At 34.4% G+C, this 16592-nt stretch overlaps 1 long non-coding RNA gene across 1 annotated transcript; it reads right to left on the bottom strand.

Moving 5' to 3' along the window:
* Positions 1 to 6123: 6123 nt before the first annotated feature.
* LOC129952527 (uncharacterized) lies at positions 6124 to 7226 on the bottom strand. The gene is made up of 3 exons (XR_008782328.1): positions 7135 to 7226; positions 6706 to 7075; positions 6124 to 6646 (listed from the first exon to the last, which is right to left on the bottom strand). It is a non-coding gene; the product is annotated as an uncharacterized LOC129952527 (long non-coding RNA).
* Between the last annotated feature and the right edge of the window lie 9366 nt (positions 7227 to 16592).

Below are 16592 nucleotides of genomic sequence, written 5' to 3'. Positions count from 1 at the left end.
CAACTTGTCTGAAAATTTTTGACAGCTGTCATGGTTGCGTGGAAGACAGTTTCTGTCAAAACAAAGCAAAATACAGGGATGTTTTCCATGGTGTAGATACTAGCAACCACTAGATGGCACCATAATTTGTTTTTCTGTAGTCAAAATTGAAACAACTACACTTTTAATTATATTTTCAAACAATTTATTAACAAAATGAATTTCTTTAGGTAGACGACTTAACAAGCCAAGCGACAATATTTTAATAGAATAACGGATTGAAAAGGAAAGACAAATAAAATGTAAAAAAGTAAAAGATTCAAAAAGAGTGAAATGAATAGATAGCTAAATGAAGAGATACAATGAATGTTGTAGATACTTTGTTTAACTATTCAGTGTTAGAGGCGCTGTTGCTGGAGCTAAGTCGCCACAGTTACTCCCCCTCCAGAAACGTCATTGAATTTAAAGAACCATAAGTTACTTTTTTGTTGCAGTAGGTTCTGGAATCAGCTGGCTGTTGTTGTGAAGAAGAAGAAGAATTTGAGTCTGATTGTACGACAAATGCTGGTTTCAATCTTTCAACAGATATGACTTTATCGTCTCCATCGATGTTTATTAAAAATCTTCGATCGTCGATACGCTTCTTCACTAGATATGGACCAGAGTATGGTGCTCTGAGTGGAGGTTTGACCTCATCATGACGAAGGAAAACGTGTGTGCAGTCATTGATGTTCTTAAGCAAAAACATTTTTGGTTTTGTATGATGTCTTAAGGGATTTGGCCGAATTGTTCTCATATATTCTCTGTGTTTTTCTAGGAATAGTTCTGCGTCAGCTGGTTCATCTGTGCAAATGAAAAAATCTCCAGGAATGCGTAGTGGAGTACCAAATATCATTTCTGCTGGTGAAGCACCGATGTCTTCCTTGAATGCTGTGCGAAGTCCAAGTAGTACTGATGGAAGTAGGTCGATCCATGGAATAGCTGGGTTGCACATTAATGCAGCCTTTAGTGTCCTGTGCCAACGTTCAACCATTCCGTTTGCGGCCGGATGGTAAGCAGTAGTTCGGATGCGCTTGGCACTAATGGTGTTTGCCATTGCAGTGAATAAAGCACTTTCAAATTGAGAACCTTGGTCTGTTGTTAATTGCATGGGTGTTCCAAATAAACAAACCCAGTTATTGAAAAAGGCTGATGTAACTGTATCGGCAGCAATGTTTTTCAATGGAATTGCCATTGGAAATCTCGAAAAACGATCTATGATTGTTAAACAATATTTAAAACCTCTTACCTCTGGCATGTGAATTATGTCCAGATGTAGGTGATTAAATCTTTTGTCCGGGACGTCTATCTTTTTTGGAATCAGCTTGTTGTGCCTCTGAATTTTTGCACGTTGACATGGAACACAGTTTCTCGACCATTCGAGAGCGTCTTTCCGTAGATTTGGCCAGACATATTTTTCTCGAAGTTGTCTGCAGGTTGTTCTACCGCTGGGGTGTGCTAAACCATGTATCACATTGAAAGCTGTTCGTCGAAGTGGAGCTGGAATGAATGGACGGATAAGGCCAGTTGAGATGTCACAATAAATACTGATGTCGTTGTCTATTGTGAGCTTCTGAAGTTTCAGAGATGTTTCTCCCTTCAAAATGTTGTTAAGTTCTTCGTCAAGGATTTGCTCGTGCTGAATCGTCTCTGGACTAAGAATTGTTGGCATTTCGATTGCACAAATTCGTGAAAGGGCATCTGCTACGAGATTTTGATCTCCTTTCAGGTGAACTATTTCAGTTGAAAATTGTGAAACGAAATCTAATTGTCTTAGTTGTCTTGGTGATGCTTTATCTGGGCGTTGGGCAAAAGCATATGTGAGAGGTTTATGATCCGTTTTGATGACGAAATGATGACAATCCAGTATGTGTTGAAAGTGTTTGCAAGCTGCAAAAATTCCTAATAGTTCTCTATCGTACGTGCTGTAGTTTTTTTCGGTTTTGCTTAATCTTCTGGAAAAGAATCCAATCGGCTTCCAAATTTCATCTTCAAATTGTTCTAATGCAGCTCCGATGGCCACATCGGACGCATCTGTGATTAGCGCCAGTGGTGCTTGTGGTGAAATGAAGGATGAAAGTGTTGCATTAGCGATACTACTTTTGCAATTTTGGAAAGCCTCTAAAGTTTCTGGGGTCCAAACAATTTTTCTCTTATCGTTTTTGATAGATTTTTGTAGGTACTGGTTGAGTGGAACTTGTTGTTGAGCTGCTTGCGGAATGCAACGGCGATAATAATTGAGCATTCCCAAGAATCGTCGAAGATCTTGAACGGTTTCTGGCTGGGGAAAATCAATTATTGCTTCGACACGGTCTTTTGGAGGTTGGTAACCTTCACTGGTAATGTTATAGCCAAGGAAGTTTATATTCGATTGGCCCAAACAGCATTTGGTGGAATTGATTAGCAAGTTGTGGTCTTTAAGCTTCTGTAGCACTGCTTTTAGGTGCGTTTTATGTTGTTCTTCTGACTCAGACATAATCAAAATGTCATCTATATAGCAGAACACATAATCCATTCCACGAAATATTGAATCTATGAGACGTTGGCAGGTTTGCGAGGCATTTTTTAAGCCGAATGGCATGAAAACGTACTCATAGAGTCCAAACGGTGTTGTAATGGCCGTTTTTTGTATGTGTTCCGCAAACATCGGAATTTGATGATAGGCTCGTGCCAGGTCCAGAGTTGAAAAGATGGTTTTACCATGGAGCTTCTCGAAAACGTCTTGGATGAATGGTGGTGGATAACGATCCGGCACAGTTTGAGAGTTAAGCTTCCTAAAATCACCACAGAGTCTCCAATCACCACTCTTTTTCTTTACCAGGTGGATTGGACTAGCCCATGGGCTGCTGGACGGGCGAATAATTCCTTGTTGAAGGAGAAATTCAATTTCGGCTTTTGCGGCCCGAAGTTTCTCGCCGGAAAGTTTCCGGGGGCGTTCAGCTATGGGATGTCCGGTGGTGATTAGGTAATGAAATACACTGCCGTGGTCTGGTGACGTACTAATTGGAATGGCTTGAGGTTTGGTAATGCTGATGAATTGACTTAAAATACCATCGAAGTCTCTTTTGGTGTCGATTGTTGAGATGCCAAAGGTGTTTGTTTCCTGCAGAAGTCCTTTTCTTACCAGTGTTGTTAATGAGTCGTAGATTCTTCGATTTTTCAAATCCACGATGAGGCCATAGTGGACTAAAAAATCAGCCCCGATGATAGGCGTGGTGACGTCTGCAACCAAGAATGACCATCTAAATTCCCGCCGAAGTCCCAAGTCAACAATTATGTTTTTATTTCCGAAGGTGTTAATCGCAGTGTTGTTTGCAGCATACAATTTGAATGCACTAGGAACAGATTTTCCAGACAAGTACGTGCGAGGAAGAACTGAGATGACTGAACCTGAATCGATGAGATATTTGACATGTGTTCGCTTGTCGTACACATGGAGTCGGACTTCTTGAAGAGAATTGCTGATGTTGTTGCCCGCTGAGATTAATGGGTTGATGGTGCTGTCGCCCGCAGGTTCATGGGACGACAGCTCGACTAGTTTTTCTGGTTGTGAGTTGTGAAGGAGCAAGGAAGTGTGCAGCAACGTGCTTCTTTTCCAAACTTCTTGTGATAAAAGCATACTTTATTGCTCTTAGGTGTACGTGAGCGAGGTCGGTGTTGAATCTTCGTCGAGTTGTTGGATGAAGTTGTTCCTACTTCTTGCATGAGACTGGATATCATCTTCTCTAGCTTGTCGATTTTTTGTTCCAGCTGAAGATTTGTTTGGCGGGATGGACTCGGGTTCGTTGCCATGACATACCCGTTGGAAGTATTTTCCATGATTCTGTCTGCCACTTCAGACAGAGTGTTGAGGTCAGACTTGCCGGAAACAGACAATAGACCACGAACGCTTATTGGCATTCTGTTTATCCACAAGGAGTATAAAAATTCATCCCCTACGGATTCTGCTGCCAACTCGCGCATCTCACGTAGGAGTTGAGTTGGCTTTTTGTCCCCCAATTCGAGGTCTGTCAAAAGCTTATGCAATTGCTTTTCTCTGGAATCAGACAGGCGCTTTATTAAGTTCGCTTTGAGATATTCATACTTATCTTTTTCTGGTGGAGCACGAACGACATCAGAAATGTGAAGCAGCACGTCTGACTCGAGGCAACTTATGATAACATCGAATTTAGCATTGTCGCTCCTTATGCCTTTGGAACGGAATTTTGCCTCAACTTGTAGGAACCAGAGTTCTGGTTGAGACTTCCAAAATGTGGGCAATCTAATGTCTGTGACAGCGTCTATTGAGTTTAGGGCATTTAATTTAGCCTGCTCCTCATCTTCATTGTCGCGTTTTTTTGGGCTAGACTTTGTGTCCCTTGGTGGCGTGTGATGTATGCTCATGTTTGTTAATAAATAAACGAATTACGTTTTCAATGTTTTTGATCACGTCGGGGTCACCAAATTGTAGTCAAAATTGAAACAACTACACTTTTAATTATATTTTCAAACAATTTATTAACAAAATGAATTTCTTTAGGTAGACGACTTAACAAGCCAAGCGACAATATTTTAATAGAATAACGGATTGAAAAGGAAAGACAAATAAAATGTAAAAAAGTAAAAGATTCAAAAAGAGTGAAATGAATAGATAGCTAAATGAAGAGATACAATGAATGTTGTAGATACTTTGTTTAACTATTCAGTGTTAGAGGCGCTGTTGCTGGAGCTAAGTCGCCACATTTCTACAACAGGCCCGTAGTTAATTCACAAGAGATATCTCGATTGTGATTAAGGTTTCAGTGTGGAAAGCACAAATTCAATTTTCTGGAGCAAATGGCATAGTCTTTAAAATAGTCTGAAACAATAGTAAATATCGGCTAAGCAAAGCACCAGCCACAAAACGAGTGAACATTTGACTGTCTTATAATTCGTGGTTAATTAATTGGCTGTGTTCAATCTCAGACAGATAGGGTATCCAGATACCTTTTTGTTAGTGTTTTATGTGTAAAATAACAGCTGACCAAAAACAGCTGAGATGTCAAAAAAGGAAACCAAAGGTATGCAAGAATTTCTTGGGTATGTAGGTATCTGACAGAACAGCTGCTTGAATGTCAGGAAAATTGAAAATTGATTTCAGCTTTTTGTATTTTTGTTGGTAAACAAAAATATACAAAATGTTATACATAATAGACGAAGAAGAAGCTATTTGCCTCCGAATTTTAGAAGGTAATTATTATGATCTTTTTTTAAAACTTCAAAATTGACTGATTTTTTAGATGACCAATTTGCTAGGTCTAACCTCCAGTCTAGTGTCCAGCATTCTTAAGTTGAAGAACAGCATCCTGTTCCAGAGGTAGAAGAAAATACAGTTAAATATATATTAATCGTGTGGAAATATGTAAATAAATCTAACTTTTTTGTTAGTATGTATAAGGCTAGGCGCGCACATGCAACTTTTTCGAAACCAAATAGTTTGATCGTTAGTTGCTCAAACATCGCGCACATAAGCAACTCCAAAAGCAATCAACGAAATAAACCAATACACAGGAAACATTTATTCACTTTTTCTATCTCATATACACGAAACGAAATTGTTTCAAATCTGTCCTATTCTTTTGATTATGAAAGAAAAGAGTAGATATATTGTTGGAATTCAAAATTATATATTTTTTTTTAATATCATAAGTCAATACAAATTTCTGGAAATGGATTTTTACAAATTGGCACAAAGCAAAATACCACCAACGAAATTGTGGCTACTAGACGGCTGCGATTTTCCTTTTTTTGGTTTCTTTTCGGTTGCCAAAACGTTTTTTAACACTGCCATTTTTGATGGATGTTAACTTTTTTCAATGAAAATAAAACATCTTTTAATTTTACTTTACTTATTTATTTTTAGTGATACAAATATAATAGACAGTAACGAACTTTATGCTTATACCTTCTCATACCTCAAATAAATGACATTCTTATTTAACGATTCATAAAATGAACTTATTGCTTCATTTATTATTATTTATCTATTCCTTTAAACTTAATAAGTAATCAGATTAAGATCTCGTGGTAAACGTAAATAATTTAGGCCTACTTAATCACTTATTTTATCAATTAACCGCCAGCACTGCCAAAGCCCATTAGAATGGTCGATAATACCGCGACCATTTGGTCCCATCGCTCCCACACTATGCGCCGCATCCAAATACCAATAAGCTTTGTATTTCTTCATTAATGCAATTACCTCAGGCAATCGGACAATCAAACCCTCCATACTTAAAACACCTTGGACAATAATCAACATTTTTTTCCATGCTTTGCCTGTTTTTGGCTCACCATTAATTGTCGCAGAACACTGTCCAGATCTTTCATGTTTTTGTTTTCTGAATACTTTTGTTGTGGCTCCTGACAATCGAATGCCAAGTATAATCGATGCATGATTCTTTTCCCAAGTAGTTGTACTTCAGGTTCAGACATCGTGTTTCAGTTCCAGTGAACTCGAATGTCCAACCGTAGTCCTTGATTATGAGATCCTTGAGAGTTACCTCCACCCAGGGACACTGCAAATCGGTGGATTCCAGCAATGTCGAGCTCTCCAATAGATATAGCGTGATTAGAAGCTCTCGAAGGCATCGTAAAGCGTAACATAACCCTGAAAACAAATCTAATTTCAGTTCGTGGATTTCAAATCGATCCAAATCGTCATCTTACCTCTCGATTATTTTCTTACGCGACTTTTGGGTCACACATCAATTGATTGATGTAGCCCAATATCGTGTTCGAATGAAGATTTGCTCCGATTAGGATCATCATAGAACCCTCCTCTTCCTGATACTGCTGCTCAAGTGGCTGCTTTTCCGTTGCAATATTGTTTATGTTACTTTTTATTGTATAAATTTCCATTTGTAATTTGGTTAATATCATTCGGATTCGATGGCGACAGCGTTGTTTTACTCTTAACATTCCCATTTGTGAGAGGCAAAATTCCATTTGAAATAATTGTACCGTTTGATGAGGGATTACGCTTTATTCCATTTTTTAAACGATGACGCACTTTGATATGATTGAAGTACATAATAATCTGAAAATAAAAAAAATTAAAAATATGTTTTGTTTTGAGTTACAAATAATAATAACCACCTCCTTTCAGTACATAAATACATTTGACGATTAAAAAGTAGCAAATTGAATTATGAAAACAAACTTACGAGAAGGATATATTATTCTGAGCGTCTGGAAGTATCCTACTAACCTCGTCACACTTTAAAGAATCATTTGACTGAAATGCACTAATACAAACATACGAAAGAAACTATTTAGTTGCATGTGCGCGCAGTTACGTGTATCATAGTAGGATACAGACATTTTTTATGAGTTTAAGCAACTAATAAATTTTCGCAATCAATGTATGAAAGAGAAAACTAGTGAAATTGAGATGTAAGGTGGTACCCTTCCCTCAGAATTTTTTGTGAAAGGAAAAAATTGACTACATTTTTTTCTCTCTTGCACTTAAAGAGAATTATTCAACGATTTAGTTGAATGTGCGCGCAGTTACCTATAATTCCTTGTGACACAAACTAAGGAATTGGTTTGGAGTGATCGTTTGGTTTGTGTCAAAACACAAACAACAAAAGTTGCTCGAATGGGCGATCGAATAGTTTCTGAATGTGCGCGGACTCTCGTATAAGTCTATAGTGCTCAGTTTAGAAACCAAACAGTTTCGAAACTAAAAGTTGCATGTGCGCGCCTAGCCTAAAAGCAGACAGAGGCGGGCAGCTTGTGGAGCTACAAGCAAATAAGGTTGTTGAATGGAAAGGTTAGTTATCCTTTCAGATGATTCAAAACCCCAAAGAAGAACCGCTCCATTCCCTTTTTTAAGGTTGGCAACATAGATTAATTCAGGACCCCTGTTCTGTAACTTTCGCATCGATAAAATTCTTCGAGAAACGGTGAGAATCGGTACAAAAATCAATTTATCGCATCATCGGGTTTCTGTATCTTTTGTCGATAACTTTATCGACTGAAACAAACGGAACTGGAAAAATGTGATAAAATGGGTTTCTGTATCTTTGAAAGTCGATAAGTTCATCGATTTAAATGTCAAAACTTATCACTTACCATCAAGCAGGCGAATAGATCAAGAAACTAAATAAAATGTCTGAAGCTAAAAAGGTGAACAAATAAATAAATAATAAAAAGTTCTATTTTTTACATTATTTTATTCAAATTTTATAATTTAGAGATCCTCCCGAGCCAGAAGACTACTTTAATAGAATTTATGGCCGAAAACAAGCCCTTTGCAAGAGGCCAATTCTCAAGCCAAAATTCTAGGCAAAATAACAGCGAGACGTGGGAGAGTTTAAGCGCAAAGCTAAATGCTCAAGGACCTAACATAAAAACTGTTGAGTATTGGAAAAAGGTATACATAATATACATATACAAAAACAAAGTAAGCACCAATTTTGGTGTTGATCTTGTTTCGAGGACAAAGTTTTTAATTTTTAATTCTTGTTTTAGTGCTGGACAGACATCAAATCGATCCTCACATGGGTGCAGTCAACAGCCCCAATAACTCCGGGAAATCCGGTCTCATTGAAAAATCTAATAATGATTTACATATGTATAATAATAATGAGTTCAAAAATATTTTTCAAATTTACCTTTGATTTATTGAATCGTATTCCTCTTCTCTGGGGAATTTTATCCACTTGCCCGCTAGCTTGTCCTGAAGTATTTTGGATACTTCGGCTATAATGCGGAACACCATAGTTCGGCTCATTGCTGCTGAAAAGTCGTGCCCAGCGTCCCTTTGGTAGGATCCAGACGCAAAAAAATGCATTGCCGCACAGATACGAACAGGGATGGGGATAAAGGTTGTCCTCTGTCCCTGCCTCATATGTGGACGCATTTTTTCAACGAGAAGTTTCTTTACTTTTAGTCAATCTCAATTATTTTAGAACTTTCTTTTTTTTTTATTTGACAAAAGATTGACAGTTCAACTTATCGCCTTCCGATGGATATTCCAGTCAAAATAGGTTGGAAATTGAACTTATCGAGTTCAGTTACAGAATCCCGATTTTTTCCAGAGGCGATAACTGAGGAATGAGTTGTTTCATTTTTTAACGATGCGAAAAGTTAACGCCTGAGTTACAGAACATAGGAACAGCTCCGAGACCCAAAAACCCGACGAAGATCAATTTTCAAGAAATTGCAAAAGTTCTTGAAGAACACTAAAGAATATATAGAAACTATATCTGGGTATTGTCACTTCATGATAGTCCTTGTTTCTGTAAGGATAGTTTTCTAATAAACGTAAATCGTTTAAAACCGGAGATTTTGCAAGTAAATTAATAATCGTATAGAATTCCAATTGAGCTAAGAGGAAATTTAACATACATAGATTATAGATTAATGTTATCCTATTTATTAAATGGTTACGCATCTATCAATTCATAATCGTCCAACGAATCAGTTGAATTATCCATTAAATGTTTATCTTACAACAATTTTGACTTCGAAGCTTAAATGTTTCCCTGCTTTTTGTGAACAGCTGAAAGTTATTTTTATTTTTTGACAGCTATCTCAATACAGCTATCAACAAGGTATCTAAAAATCCATCTATCTAAGATACCCTATCCAACACGAGATTGACGCTGCCATTGAGACTTGAGAATATTTTTGACAATTCGTTTGACAATTTTGATGTGTGTGCAATGTGTTCCATGTTTCTCAAGTTAAGTGCTTGGTTTTTGTTTAATTGGGAATCAAAAACCGTGTAGAATTGTTTAGTTTGGAAACTCAATCCTATCTTCTGTCGCAAAAGCGTAACCCTCCTCCCATAGTGATAGTGGATCCACGGGAGGTATTTACACCGAGGAGACTGAACAGCTTTGAGTTTGTATGTGGATAACAAATCATCTCTTGTAGAGTGGCTACATACATATTTGACATTACTAAAAACACTGCTCTGTCTTTAGGTGTTCTCCGACGGTACAAGAATTTTGATCTAGTTACATTTTACAAAGCTTTAATTTATCCGAAACTCAAGTATAATTCTCATATTTGAACAGGTGCCCCAGCAACGTATAGAATTAGATAAATTGAAAACAAACCCTAAAATGTTAAGCCATCGGTCTCTGAGACATTTGCTACTCTTGAACACCGTAGCAAGATTGTATATTTAACATTGTTTCAATATTTATCAATTATTACAATGTGCAGACATTTAAAACCAATGTACATTGGTATGTCCTTTCTAATCCTATCTTTCTTTCCTTATCGTTCGCACTGTGTCTAATCTTTATAAGGGTATTCATAACCCCTTGAGTGCACGTACAATATATACAAAAATAGAGGCAGGAAAGTGGTCCATACTGAAACTTCCCATTGATGCTCGCTTAAAATTGTCAAATGGTATTTTTTGTAAAAAAAACAATTTGATTATGAGAAAATTGAAATAGTAGATAGCTATGTAAAGATGTATTCACGAAGTTAAATCAATATACATTGTCTTTAAATATTACACAATATTAACAACAATATTACTATGGCATTAAACAACTTAGAAATCAGTATCTTTTATCCTCAAGATAATTTAACTAAAAATTTTATTTTTAGTACTTTTTAGAATTTTTATTTTCAGGTTTTTATTTTACTCTTAATTTGTAATAGCTTAACAAAATATTAATAACTTTACTTTATATAAGATGAAGAAAGTTTGAAATTAGTACTCTTTTTTTTGTTGTCCAGATTCTTGAGTGAAAAATCAATTTTTATCAGTTTTTAGTTATTTCTTGGAGGTTTAGTATTTTGTTAATAAAAAAGTCAATTGAATATTTTCAAAAAAAGAGGCTGGGATGCGACCCACACTGATAACTTCCCATCTCGTCTGTCGATTTGTCTTGCTTACAAGTGTGTCTATATGTACTCGTATCAATTTTTACCAAATTTGCGAACTATTTTTTGTAGATTTTATTTTTTATGAAAAAATGGACTGTTGGATTTTTATATTTATTTATTTATTTAATCCGTTAATTATCTAACGTTAATATAAACTTATAGCTATTTACATAATTTTTAATTTAAAATTTTTATTAATATAGAAATAAATAAATACTATAACAAATTAAAAAAGCTTTCTTTAAATTGTTTACTTTTAACATTGTCATTAACAGATGAAATTAAATTATAAAATTTATTGAAGACTGAAATTAATTGATTTAAAGGGCTATTCATACCATAGTTAGTTTTGCTAAAGATCGGACATAAAGGTATCTGTCTTCTTATGCTAGTTTGACTATAGCTAAAATTTAGACGATTCAGAGATGTTGCGGATATAATAGAACTATTAATTAATTTTAAAATAAAACAAAATTGGAGATATTGTCTATGTTGTGAAAGTGTAGGGAGGTTTATAAGCAAAAGTCTCTGAGAATAAGGAGGTGGTGTAAATATTTGGGAAAACGGAAGAAAACGAAGACAAAAACGCATAAATCTTTTTTGGATACTTTCAAGTCTGTCAATATGGACTGAATAGTATGGTGCCCATATAACACAGCCGTATTCAAGTATTGGCCTTACAAATGATACATAAAGAAGTTTTTTAGACGTATGGGTCACGAAAGTCACGAGAAAAACGTTTAATAAAACCTAGAATTTTGTTAGCTTTTTTAACTATAAAGTTATAATGGTCACAGAACGTTAATATACTGTCAAGAATAACACCTAAATCAGAGAAAACGGAAAGCTTACAAAGGGAGGAAGAATCTAATAAATAGGTATAATCTATAATTGTTTTTTTTGCGTGTAAAACACATAGTTTTACATTTGTCAATATTCAATAAAAGTCGGTTTGTATTGCACCATTCCCTAAAACTATGAAGATCTTCTTGAAGCTGTGAGCAGTCATTAATTGAACTAATAGATTTGAAAATTTTAATGTCATCAGCGTATATTAAAACGGAGGAGTTTTTTATAACGGATGTTATGTCATTTATATATAAGATAAATAATAAAGGACCTAAATGGCTACCCTGTGGAACACCAGAGTTGACGTAAAATTGGTCGGAGAATTCATTTCTGAATATAACGCTATAACTTCTGTTCTTGAGATAAGACGAGATCCACGTCAATTGTGTCACAAGACTAAAATCTTGTGACACAATTTGTCAAAGGCTTTGCTGAAATCTATGAATACGCAATCTACTTGTTTACGATCTTAATTGTTGATTTATTCTGGACGAAACCATGTTGATTTTCACATACAATTGAATTACAATTAAAGGATAACATCTTACAGATAATGGACTCAAACAGTTTGGGAATAACGGAAAGTTTGGCAATCGGCCGGTAATTCGTTATTTCATTCTTAGACCCTTTTTTATGAATCGGAGTTATAAATGCAATTTTCAGTAATAGTGGGAAAACTGAGCTTCTAAGAGATTCATTGAACAAAACAAACAGAGGGTACGATAAATGAGACACACATTTTTTTAAAACACATGATGGTACTCCATCAGGGACAGGGTGAAAACTGTCATCAAGTTCTGTGACACAACGAACAATTGAATCCTCAAATATTGTCAAGTGAAGTGAGTTAAGGTGAGGATAATTTTGGGCTGGAAAGAACGAATCGGGAATTTGAAAAGAAGGAGGTAAGTCAAAAGCATCTTTGAAGAAATAAGCAAACATATTTGAAATTATTTGGGAGTCATGACTTGTTGTGTTATTAAAAGACATAGAGTTTGGGTTACCGTCAGTTTTTATAATATAGTCAGAGTATAGAATATTGGAGTAGTCAATGAAAATATTTTTAAGTTCGGAGTAAATCCTGAAGTCTTCTTCTGCTCTAGTTTTCTAAATTTTAGCCATGCCTTATTTCTTTTATTTTTTAAGTTTTTTAATTGAGTGTCAAACCATGGTGGAGTTTTAGATTTATAGCGAGATTTCCGTAATGGCGTAGTTTCATAAAAACAGTTAAAAATAATACTATACAAATTTAGACACAATGTCCAAATATTTGTTGTATTGATTGGCAACTCCATTAAATTGAACAAGTCCACAAGAAGCTAAACCATCAATAATTGTGAATTCATTGGTGCTCTTTGGACTGATAGGTTAAAAATAGTTGAAATCTGATGATTTTGTCCAGTTGAGGTTCGGAAGATTGAAATCACCTACGATGAGCAGTTCATCATTAGGTTCCATTTGGTCGTGGATCTTCTCAGTTAAATGCATGCAATTTTCATAGACAAAACTGGTAGATCTTGGAGGTATGTATACTGAGATGATAAAGAGATAACCTGTTTCCAATTTGATTTTAATACATAGCATTTCGACGTCAGAAAGATCAAAAGTATCAACCAAAGTGCATATAAGGTAGTTTTTTACCGCGAATAGTATTCCACAACCGACTGTCTCCGAGTCGCTCGATTGGTGCCTATCTCGTCTAAAAACTTGGTAAGTTGGGTCAAAGAGTTCAGTATCTATGAAGGAATTATTTAGCCATGTTTCTGTAAGAGTAATTATGTCATGTTGTAGATTGTTAATATTTCTATAGATCGTATTGATCTTTGTCCTTAGGCCATTGACGTTTTGGTAATAAATCAAAACTTGTTTAATCTGCCTCTTCGATAATAATGCATTGTCCGGGTCTCTTGAAAAGGGTTAAAGGATGACGACTTTATATTATTATTTTGTTTATTCTCGAATTCGTGTATTATGAAAAATTTATATAAAAATTACTGAATATCGAAAACAATATTTTCTGTGAAATAAAATAAGTTTGAAGCCAATATTTTTAATTTTTGAAAAGCTATTTGAGTCAAAAGTAAATTTTTACCAAGTTTTAGTATTGTTTTTTTTCTTTAGAGTTTTATTTTTTGTACAAAAACTGTCGATTAGATTTTTTCAACATTTTACTGAATGTTGAAAACAATATTTTTTATAAGATAAAATTAGTTTGAAGCCAATAGCTTCAAGTTTTGAAAAGATATTTGAGTCGAAAATCAATTTTTACCAACTTTTATACATTTTTTTCTTAGGTTTTTTTTTTTTGTAAAAAAAACTGTCAATTCGATTTTTCTCAAACTTTGTCTTAATGTTGAAAAAAATATTTTTTATAAGTAAAAATTATTAAGAAGGTATTATCTCAAATTTTTGAAAAGATATTTGAGTCGAAAATCATATTTTACCAACTTTTGTTAATTTTTTTTCTGTTTTTATTTTTTTGTAAAAAAAACTGTCAATTCGATTTTTTTCAAAATGTTACTGAATGTTGACAACAATATTTTTTAAAAGATAAAAGTAAATTACAGCTAATATCTTAAAGTTTTGAAAAGATATTTGGGTCGAAAATCAATTTTTACCAACTTTTATTAATTTTTTTATAGGTTTTTATTTTTTGCAAAAAAACTGTCAATTTGATTTTTCTCAAAATTTTATCAGATATCAAAAACATTATTCTTCGTTGCACAAAATTGTTTTGGAGATGAAATCATATTTTAGTCTTAAAATTTTGGAGGTGATAATTTTTTTCAGTTTTTTCGATTTATAAAAAAAACGGTTAAATGGAATTTTTCCAAAAAATATATTTGTTTGGTATCACATTACAGTTTATTATATAAAATTTAATTCAATTCTCTAGCGTTTTTGGTTCGTAAGATATTTAAGGTTAACCAAAATTTTCACCTTTTTTCAAACTGCTATGGTAAAAAAACCACCCACGCAATTGTCTTGAGAGCCCTTTCTGCATCTTTCTGCCTTATTATCTGTATAACAAATTTTATTTGAAGTCGATATCTCTTCTGGTTCTTGAGCTATGGAGAACGAAAAAAACGTCGCGAACGTACGGACATACGGACGTACGTACACACGCACGCACAGACATGTTTCTAAAAATCTTTTATTTCGACTCTAGGGACCTTGAAACGTCGAGAAATGTCAACATTTTTAATTTGACAAATCAGACCCATTACAATAACTTCCTATGGGAAGTTAAAAATATATAAATATTAACAACAATATTCCATTAAATTGTCAATTCGATTTTTCTAAAAATTTCACTAGATATTTAAAACGTTATTCTTCGTTATGGAGTTAATATCATTTTTTGTACGAAAAATATTCAAGGTGACAAACACTTTTTTTTTTAATAAATATATATACATAAAGTAGTCGATATCGCTACTGGTTCTTGAGATATGGACGACGACGAAAAAAGCTTGACGGACGCACTCTAAACATCTTTAATTTAGATTCTATGAACTTTGAAAAGTCGAGAAATGTCCAAATTTTCAATTCGACAAATCCCACCGATTACAATTACATCCTATGGGAAGTTTAAAAAGTAAAAACCAATAAAGAAACTAGTTTCATAACTTTCAAAGACATTGGGTCATATTCTAAAAGATGAGAAAGTTTTTAGAGTCAGTGCTGACGAGCTTGAAGCCTCATGTGAGATCTATCGAGCAGAATCGGATTTGGATTCAGTTTTATATGCAAAAAAACAAGTTCACTCCCTACAGTTCTGACTTAGTGATATGAGAACGATCTCAAAGCTCCTATACTTGCACTAGTTAAAACAGTAGTTTTTGTGCGGTCAGTCGAGACAAGAAGGAAAAATGTCTTCTGAAAGCGAAAATGAAAGTGTATTTATGAACAATAATGCTGACCATCTTAGTGAATTTCTAGTAAAAGAACTGAAACTTAGTAAAATTTTGCTGGAGCAGTCGAAGTTACCAGTTTTTAAGGCAAGAAAAAGAGGTGCTATATGCTTAAAATCATAGATGTATTTAAAAACAAATTTGTGAGGACAGAAGGGAACAAAATTAATTAAAAAGTGTCAAATATGAAGTCCCACTTAAAAAGGAAAATAGATTAAAAAAAACTGGAAATGAGAAAATAATTCTTAAGGACTGGGAAAAAGAATTGCTTATTTTGATAAAGTGTGAAACTAATCCAACGCTGTACAATCCACAGTACCAATGGCGTAAAGAAACTCATACTTACTACTCCATAACCTTTGCGCTTCTTCTATTTCTTCAGATGTGTGTGATAATATGTTCCAATCAGTTGCATGGCTTGCAATTTCCTTTGGATAGCCTTGTTTTAATTTAATATTAGAAGAACTTGGATGGAATGTTTATGTTTAAATTGTAAAGGGATTGACTATTGGTTGTGTAGTTAGGTAGGTGTCTAAAACGAACATAGAATAGTTCACTTGGCGTGCTCAGCTAGATAATGACATGTTTATGATGATAGTGAAAGAATGTTATTGGTAGGTAGAAGGTACTTACTACAATCCAATCACATTCCTTCTTTTTAAAAGAAACAAGCATACGAACAAGTACTAGAATTTGCTATTCATGTGTTGTTCACAGCCAGTCTCTTATGCGGTTTGGATTTTAGTTATGAAGTGACACGTAAGCAATAGTTGTAAAAATACATATACTCTTTCTGGCCCGTTTCTTAAACTTGTACTAAGTACTTATTTTTTTATATAGACGAACACAAGTAAAATATGTGTTAAACAACCTTATTTTTAAAGAATAATATTTTAAAATCGCAGGTATACACTAAACTACCAAGATATTAATCTT

Source organism: Eupeodes corollae, chromosome 3 (genome assembly GCF_945859685.1).
Source record: "Eupeodes corollae chromosome 3, idEupCoro1.1, whole genome shotgun sequence".
Lineage (NCBI taxonomy): Eukaryota > Metazoa > Arthropoda > Insecta > Diptera > Syrphidae > Eupeodes > Eupeodes corollae.
The sequence above is the reverse complement of the archived record's forward strand: the minus strand, read 5'-3'. Positions and strand labels throughout refer to the sequence as shown.